We start from the raw sequence: 9,405 nt of genomic DNA on the forward strand, positions 1-9,405 counted from the left end.
TACCACACAATGGGGTCTGGCAATGGTATTGCACACATTTAAAAGAAAGCCTCTTTTAGAACAATGGAACGGTCTGGCAAATGTGTATAGGGGTAATTGAAAAGTTTGGCCAAAGAGCAGTTAAGGCGATGGCGGTATTTGGGGGAGCGGAGAAAAAGCTCTTGACGAGCGTCTGATCGAATTTGGCCCGTCGGCGACGTTGCGAAAGAAATAATTTTGGCAACTACGTGATGTTTTCTGGGCGGAGGAAACAATAAAAAGGCTGGCACCCCTGGTAATCTCCTCGGGGGTAGTTCTCGCTGAGAAATGAAAATTGCCCGAGGCCCTCGTCTCGCGCTGGCTGGCTCACAGCATAACTAAAACGCACACGCAGAACATTAGCCCGCTTAATTAGAGGCGCGAGCGAGCACCGCGTGGATAAAATACGCGCACAATTTGCTGCCTACGTGCGCGCCCCGGAATTTAATAAAATAGGCCAAAAAATGGCCGCCCAGTCCTTATCTGGCAGCGTTTTCCCTCTCTCGCAAATAAACTCTCTAATATGAACAACAAACACGCGAATAACCTTTTATTTGCACCCTGGCTGGCCGGCTCTCAGCTCTAAGCACCGCCGATTTATTTTATCACCGGCCATTTTTTGTTGTGTGTTTTGGTGGTGCGAATTCGGGGTGCTATATGCCTTAAGTGGTCCGCTCTCGCCGGGCGTCAATTCAATTTGGCCCACTCGCGCTGCGAATGCTGCAATTGAACCTTTATTACCCCTGCAGCTGGGCTAAAAATTTGTTTTGATATGCACAAATTTTATTTCTTTCCATGAAACCGGAGAGAGAAAATATACGCAACCTAATTTCAAGAGCCTAGATAAAGTTGCAAAACTAAATACTCCATTTCTGGCAGCAGAGCGTCGAGAGAGAGAGAGAGAGAGAGAGAGAGAGAGAGAGAGAGAGAGAGAGAGAGAGAGAGAGAGAGAGAGAGAGAGAGAGAGAGAGAGAGAGAGAGAGAGAGAGAGAGAGAGAGAGAGAGAGAAGTTCTGCGGCAAATGCACTTCTTTCGTCGCTTGTTTCCACCTGGCAGCGATGGCACTTAAGGGATGAGAGCGAGTCGCGGTGGGGCGGCGGCGAAAATGAGCTGAAATTATGCAGTGCCACACGTGCACCTTCTTGCTTCTGCAGCCTCTGCTTTTCTTCATCTTTCCTCGGCGGCAGGCAGCCAAGCGACTGCTGCAAAGTGCCGACAACAAAGTAAACACATTACACGCGACGCCGCAGCACAACTGATTTCGCAAAGTCAACACCAATTTATAATTCACTCTCTGCGGTGGCAGCGGAGGCGGCAGGTAGAGACCCACTGTTGAGAGTTTCTCTCCGCTTTTGTTTTAAACTCAATGCTCAGACTGTGTGGATGTGGAAGAAGGAACGGAAAGAAAGAGATGCTTGCCAAGCAAACAACGCATAATTTTGTAATTGTATATTTTAGAGGAAGACACGATAGTTGAGTTCACTAATAATTTAGGAACGAGCGTTGTTTCATTTAATGAAACTTAATATTCTAAAATTACCATATTTTAAATCTTGCTTTTGGAAAATAAGGTTTGTTAGTTTTTTTAAAAAAAGCTCATATATTAATAGCTTTTAATATTTTTATGAAATTTATGTTTTTTCGTAACGTTATGAGATTGCATTCGTTGTAATTCTCTCAGAATTTTGTGTAATAAATCAGGAAATGGCTTAAAAGGTGGCTTAAAAGAGAGCTGCGTAAATAAATCGGTCTAACGAGGTGGAACGCAACAAGGAAACTCGATCTAATAGCTGCTCTACGCCTAACTATAGAGAAATTTATTCGCACATCCTCTTACTCAAGTAAGTTAATCAAAAATTTCTAAACACATAGTCGCTCACAGCGCTATTCATAACAGAGTTTTCATTAAAAATCCGTGAAAAACTTTATTCATGACCATAAATTGCAAAACAAATTGCAACTCATTCTCTCTCTATAATTAAAAATATTGTTTACATAGTGCAAGTTTAACAACAAATCAAAGGGCTCTTTGCTTAATTTCTTGATGAACTGACTAGAGAAGATAACTGCGGCCTGTGATAATGAAGCCACAAAACTTGATTAACCAATTCACCGCAGATCTGGCGCCGTTGCCAACTAATAATATTCATAACTGCTTAGCAGGATCAACAAACTCGCGATAGCAAGCGTCGCCGTCTAATTGGTGTTCCCTATTTGTGTTCGCGATGCATGCACACACCCTTGATAATTAGTTCTATACGTACTCTGCTCATATGCGTGCGTACTGCATCATGTCTAATTAGATTCGAGTGATGCAAGGAGCCCACCAGTAACTTTTGATCGCGTTTGTAATTATTAAGACCACCGAATGATATGAAAACAAAGTGGAGATGAGAGGCATTATAGGATTTCAGAAAGGAGGAACATGCTACCGTCAAACTATGGAAAATTCGTAGTGAGAAGCAGATTATGTTCAAGTCAAGATTGCAATCTTAATTATTACATTCTCTAAAAAAGGGAATATTAATTTACTTTGAAATTCGGAACTAAGCATATGTAACAATCGTAAATTAATACATTGTATTTTTAATAATACACGTAATACTGTGATATTGGTTTAAATTTCTAGAATATAGAAATCGGGCTAGGAAAACTAAAATACGAAGTAAAATAATTTAAGTTTTTGGTCAACACTTACGCAGGTTGTTTGTTGTTACAAGCCTCGTATTTTTTTTATCTAACCCCAAGGTTGATAGTCTGATGTAAACCTACTGATTTTGTGTATATTATAATCATTTTCATGTTGAATTGAAATGCCGCGGATATTTTTCTTGAAGCTTAAAATAGAGCATTTTAGGCTTACAATTAATAACAATATGCATTAAATTGACTATATAAAATGGTCCATTAGTCTGACAGTGAGTTGAGTTTGTAAATTTAGCAATAGTTTATCTCTAAAGTGTGTATAATAGCGAAACCAGGAACGAGGAAGAGTTAAATTTCAGATTTTGCCGAATTTCTCGATAAATAAAACGGTGTTTGTCAATGATTTTCCCGTTTGATTTCGATCCATCTCCTTGCCATCTAGTCAATAATGTACGAATAAAACGCTAAATTTCCCTTCTGGTGCAATAAGTCATGATTTCTAATAAGGAGACGAGTTTAGCATGCAAACCTTTGAGCCAGTTTCCTCAAACATTTGAACGGCAACCTGGGAAATTTTTAATTTTTACTATTTTTAAATAGTGTGTTCCAAATAAAAGTAACATGGATTCGTCACAATTTTTTGTGAACGTTTATTTTAATGTTTTTATTACGTGCAACCAGAACCTTGTTAGGATTCTTCGGTATATAATAGTTATTTTGCTGATTAAATTGAAATTCGTAGGAACAAAAACGGAAAGGCAGTCGCCATATTTTTTGGTTCTCGCCCGCATACATTTTGACGCGAGCAAACAAAAACCATTCACATCGCAGCAGCAATTGTTCGTATGACTGCTTCTTCCTATCTTTCTCTCCTGCTCCAATATCACTTTTCTCGTCAACGCCAGATATTCGATATCCTTCTGCTCCCTTTTTTTGAGAAAGGAAATTCCGCTTGCCCGCCGTCGTGCGGATAAAACGCGACTCCCTTCGCTTCACTCTCGCTTATTTTGAAAGAAAATACGACAAACACTTGTTTTAGTTCACATGAGAAAAAAGCAGCGAGTGGGAAATAAAATCGCGGCCGTCGACTTCTTGATGTCTTCTCAGCAGAAAAATCGGGGAGCAAAAAGAGAGGCGAAAAATTCCAGCGCACCCGAATGAGTCGTCGTTGAGATTGAAAAGAATTTTTGCTCGCAGATTTGCAAAGAAGAGTAGCGGGGCGAAAAAACGGCACTCCGGCAGCAGGTGAAAGGGACCGTGAAAACGAAAATCGGCGTCAAAAGATAAAATTTGAGCTCTGGAATCACAACCCTCTCGAAATTGCTCTCAACCAAACTGGAATAAGCTAGAGTGGAGCTGCAATGTCGCCTTCTGGTGCTATGGTGCGTCCGTTGAGCGGAGCCAAACCACATTTCTCTTGTAGGTTTTGTTGCGCAGTGTCCTGCCCATGCATTCACTGTTTCCCGTCAAAAGCAAAATGCCTTCATGCAACCGATGAGCGGAGCGGTCCGCTGGAAGCTACATATACTGTGCCGCCTGACAGAGCTTCACAACAGAATGCATATCTCCACAAACTCGCATTCAACAGCTATTTGGGTCATTGCGCGATGTATTTGGCAATGCCACTAATTTGCTTTTAATTGGCAAATTGTGTGTTCAACAATCAATAAATATTATTTAGGAATGATTATGGCTTTGCGTTTTAGTTTACTTTTAAGGTAGAGACTTTTCACCATTTTAAAATTGCAGTATGATACCATTATTGAAAATAATTTATAATTTCAACGGGTATTTTCTATAACTGACACGTATTTTTTATCATTATAGGCTCACTTTATGTAGTTTTAGACATTTTCAATTCTAATTAGTTCAGACCACCAGTAAAAAGACCTTTCTAGATTCCAGTTTATATTTTGAATATTTTTCTGTTATAAAGTGGAGATTTTAGTGGGATGCAAACGGTAGCGATAACAAATTGCAACAGTTTTCTCCTATTCATTGACGGAAATAAATCTTAAAGTAAAGAAAACATTCACTTTTAGAAGCGTGATTCAAGCTAATTTTGTGCAGTGTTGAATTAATAAGAGGGCTGAAAACTACCCATTAGTCTTAATCGACCAATTTTAACTCAAATTTATCTAATTGAGACTTTGAGCTTAAATAGAAAAAATATAATCAGATTTTGATAAAAGTAAGACAAAAGTTGACTAAAATGGTTTTCTTTAAATTACCTTCCCGATTTGTTCGAAATAAATTATTCCAATCCATTTCAAGCTCATACTGCTTCGTCGCGCTTGCCAGACAAAAATTCGAATATATTAAACGCGCAGCCTCATGCATAGCCATGATTAGAAAAATTCCTTTCTAAGAAAATTCAGTATTAGCTATTCATAATCATTTTTTTGTAGGAGAAATTTCAAAGGATCTGTTTTATACATCACAAAAATTCAAAGGAAAATTGTTTCATGAAGCTCAATTGAGGAGATCACAAACTGTTGTGGAGTTTTGAGTTTTGTTCAACATTCTCTTAATAATTTAGTCAACAGATGAACAAATCACATTAAAAATAAACATTTTTGCAATTCTTGGTCTCTTTCCTGAAATCCTGATATTTTGAAATAGAAACTAGATGACTCTCGCAACACTTTATTCGCGCCGACCGTGAAATTGAATGCAAGGCAATAAATAAGCGCGAGAGGAGAGTGCAGGGACTTAAAGTCTTAAAAGAAAGCGTAAGAAGCGCACTCGCTTTGGCGGCTGGTCAGCTTTTGGCCCGTTGCTGCTGGCGATAGTGATTTCGAATGTAATTAACTGGCCTGGGAATGTAAGCCCGGCCCATATCTCTCGTGTCCATTCAGATTTTAAGCTCGACTTGGCCGCTGCGGCAATTTACTGCCTCTAAGCCCGTTATTTATTGAAGCAGATTATTGTCTGCGCATTGGCGGGCACCGCACACTTGAAAAGAGCCGCGCGCGCAACAATGAAAGCCGTCTGATTGGAAACGGCCATTATTGCTCTTACGTTTGCTGCAAAGCGGCTATCACGGCCATTGGCAACCGTACAAACACGCTGGCCGGCACTCTGGCTGATTGTTTCTGTCCGCCGTCCAGCGCGGATAACATGAAAGAGGATTTAACCTTCTCGACCACTGCGGTGAGCATTTAATTAGCAACACAATACCGCAGGTGTAATTTTTACAATATTTACATAGTATACGCGAAAGTGAACGAGTATCAAATATCAAACCGTGCCGATAGCATGGAGATTGTATGGGGCAAATCATTCAACGTTAAACGAGTAAACTGTAATCTGTAACACTCACAGAAATTTTTCTCTATTAGAGACACTTTTTAGGCATCTCAAGCTGATGCAGTAATAAAAGTATCTCTAATTGATGCGTTTTCAGCTTTACCATCTCTAACTGAGACGGCGGTGTCTCTGAGTGAGATACTTTTTTGAAAAGCGTCTCTCTTAGAGACGCTGCACTACCGCGCTGGCTGCCGGCCGCTGTTTTAGCAGATTTTTATTGCGATTTCAGTGCTCTGGACATAGTTTCTAGCAAATGTTATTGCTTATACATTTAGGACACCAAAATAGGATAAATTAATTTGCAACTGGATTGAGTGCCACAAAGAAAAATATTCGAGAATGGAGCCGGAGATGAAAATTGAATCTGAGCTAAATGTCACTATTAAGAAAATGAAAATCGGACGTGTGTTTTGTTGTAAAGAGGGAGTCTTTAATATAACTTCACTTTTAATTTTAACTAGTGTTATGTTGCCCTATTTATGAGATAGCGATTTACAAAAGTGTCTATGCCTTCCGTGCATACGACCATCCAGCTAATTTAAAAAAATCACTAGAAATGGACTTTTCATTTGATAGATAACACTGTCAATTTAATACACCCCAGATAGTCTTTAATGGGGCTGCAGCCCTTAGCTTTCTTATTAGTTACACGAAATGGTTTTTCGTCAGTAATTTTCTTGATTTTTCAGTAGTCTGGGCTCACTTTGGCTGTGTTCTCCTAAGCAGGGTATTATTTAAAATTGTTTACTAGAAGTGTCCCCCTTTCTGATTCGCTTAATATTTGACTGATTGTGATAGCTCATAGAAAAGGTAGAGTTTTGGTATTTTGAACAGTTGAAAGAGAGGATCTTGTCACAGTGAGGACAAGTGGTAAGGTTTCATAGGATTTCATCATTCTTCCTCTATCTGATTGTCACCACCAATAAAAAGACAATCGAGGGCATTTGCAACAACCAGTGCAGCTGCAGCTTACTTTTTGGTGGCTTACCTTTGCAGGTGCTGACGAGACCTGCGGGGCAAAAACAGCTTGCTGATCAGTACGAGGTTTTGTGCTGTTATTTTATCTGCAAATCATTTAACTTTTGTAGCCGCACCATTCCTAATTCTTTATTATCTAGCATGTGGGAGCAGCCTATGTGAAATCTGTCATAAAAACAAAGTTTGGTCATCTCACGTTCCCTTCCGTCAAAGCGTCCCCGAAGCATTAACTTATAGAATTAACTATAAGGGCTGATTAATTCATATGAATGAGAATACGAGGAAATAAATCGGAATTTGTTGACTTTTTAACTCAATATTGCTGTGAACGAAGCTTGTTGTGACACTCTTTGGCCTGTTACTGACCTTAGAGGCGCCATGACCAGGCGCCAATACCGACAGTCAAGAGCACCGTATATTTTACAGAATTGGCATTTATTTTGGAAGCGTAAGACGAGCACTTTAACGTGATTTTCGCGCCCTCAGCGCACGATTTGTCTGAACCAACCACTGGCTGACGCGTAAACTGGCAGCCAAATGCACCCTCCCCCGAGTTATCGGAGAGGCTGCATTTGGGCTTCCTCTGAGATGGTTTTCCGACCTCTGCCGAGCAACACCTAGCGTACGCGCCAGCCAGCCACAGTAATAAGTAAGCATTTTGTCAAAGTCTCGTCTGCGTTTTAATAGTTAACGTAACGGTAAATATGGCCAATATCGCGATTGAAAGCCTTTTTATAATTGTTAGAGTCACTTACGTTCCAATAAAACCACATCATAAATCATTGTTAGACAGCAGTTAAATGGCGGTGTATAATTTCTACTTTTCCATTTGATAAAATACAGAGAATCCAAAGATAATAACGTAATTAATATAAAGGAGATTAAGTTATCAATCAGTTTGCAAGTTTCATAGTTTTTGCTAATTTTTGGAGAAACTGGACTATTTATTTGAGATTAGAAGTTGCTGAGAATATTTAGTCGCGCGCTCTTGCCAGGCCAGCAAGACGCAGATATTTTATTCTAAGGATTTCGGACTGCTCACAAGCAGTGAGGCAATTAATATTTCTAAAGTCTCATAATTATTCCAACTCGCTGCCGTGCATGAGCAGCCGAGTTGGTAATAATTATGACCGATTGTTGGCATTATTAATCAGCCTAGTTGAATAATATAGTTCAGTGGATCACAGTTTAAGGAGAGTGAGTTTATTGTTAGAAGCATAATTAGAGGGAGCAAATATAATAACATAATGATAAGCGAGGCAGAATTAGTAATATTGAGGAGAGGCTTTTGAGAATGGCTTGGTCCAGCAGCAGATTGAGTGTTAAATAGAGAAGTATCGGCGCGGCGGCAGCGACGGCGGAGGCGCAGGTTTGCTCGGCATGTCGGACAGCCCTCCCGGCTCTGCGTGGACCGTAAGTTACAGGAAACAGCCAGGCATAACATTTTTCGTGGTGTTACAGAGAGAAAGGTTACCACAAAGCTTAATAAATTCTTTCCTAGAATTAAATAACATGTAATTCAATTGTTTAGGAATATCCAATGATAACATCAGGGCGTTTAAAGCAGTAAAATCTTCCACTTTGTTTGCCCCGGCAGATAAATGTGGCCCTTGCTCGTCGTTTTGAGTTTTGAGTGTGCTTGTGCAAAATACATACAATTGGGCTATATGGGGCGCGGGCGGGCAGAGAGCACTTATTTTTAATACAAGTCGCGTAGAGACGTGAGGCTGAAGCGGCAGAAAACTCGTTACAAAGTTTTTGCATGCCGTAAAATGGAGATTGATGCTTCGACTCGCCGCCTGCGCGCGCGCTCTCATTAAATTATAATCAAAAGTATTAAGAACAGCTATAATATGACGTTGCTAGCGGCCGAGTGAACTCTCACTACGCCCTGGCCTCGATGCGAGATATTTAATCAGCCGCTTTTTTCCATCCCCTTGTGCGAATTAGAGAGGCTGCTCCTTCCTATCGTCGTGCGCAGCGCGCATCAAAAAGTTTTAATCAATCCGCCCAGCAAGCCTCCTTTTTGGCCTTTTAATATATAAATTTACAAACATTTTTCCTGTTTGCGATGAGCGGAAAAAGTTCGCTAATTAATATGGCACAGGAGGCAGTCAGGGGGTGGGGGTGATCCGCTTTGTCTTCGTAGTCTTTCATTAAGGACACGTTTATCAGCTTACACTTTTCTGGAAAATGTAATCCGCTCGCGAAATTTAGCTGAAACGTCCGTCATATACCAGCTAGCTGACTGAGGAACAGAGAAAATTAAACTGCACGCAGAGCCTCATCGGATTAAGTCTTGGAACTTTTGTTTATTAAAATTAAGGGCCCTTCCGCCTTCCAATTAGGTCAGCCTATAAGCAAGAATGCTGAAATTAATTCTGATATCAGAGGTTTATAGATAAACTTTGAGGCAATTTTATTAGAAATTTATTGCCATTTTAACCCTTATTA

This window comes from Cloeon dipterum, chromosome 1 (assembly GCF_949628265.1).
Source record: "Cloeon dipterum chromosome 1, ieCloDipt1.1, whole genome shotgun sequence".
NCBI classification, from domain to species: domain Eukaryota; kingdom Metazoa; phylum Arthropoda; class Insecta; order Ephemeroptera; family Baetidae; genus Cloeon; species Cloeon dipterum.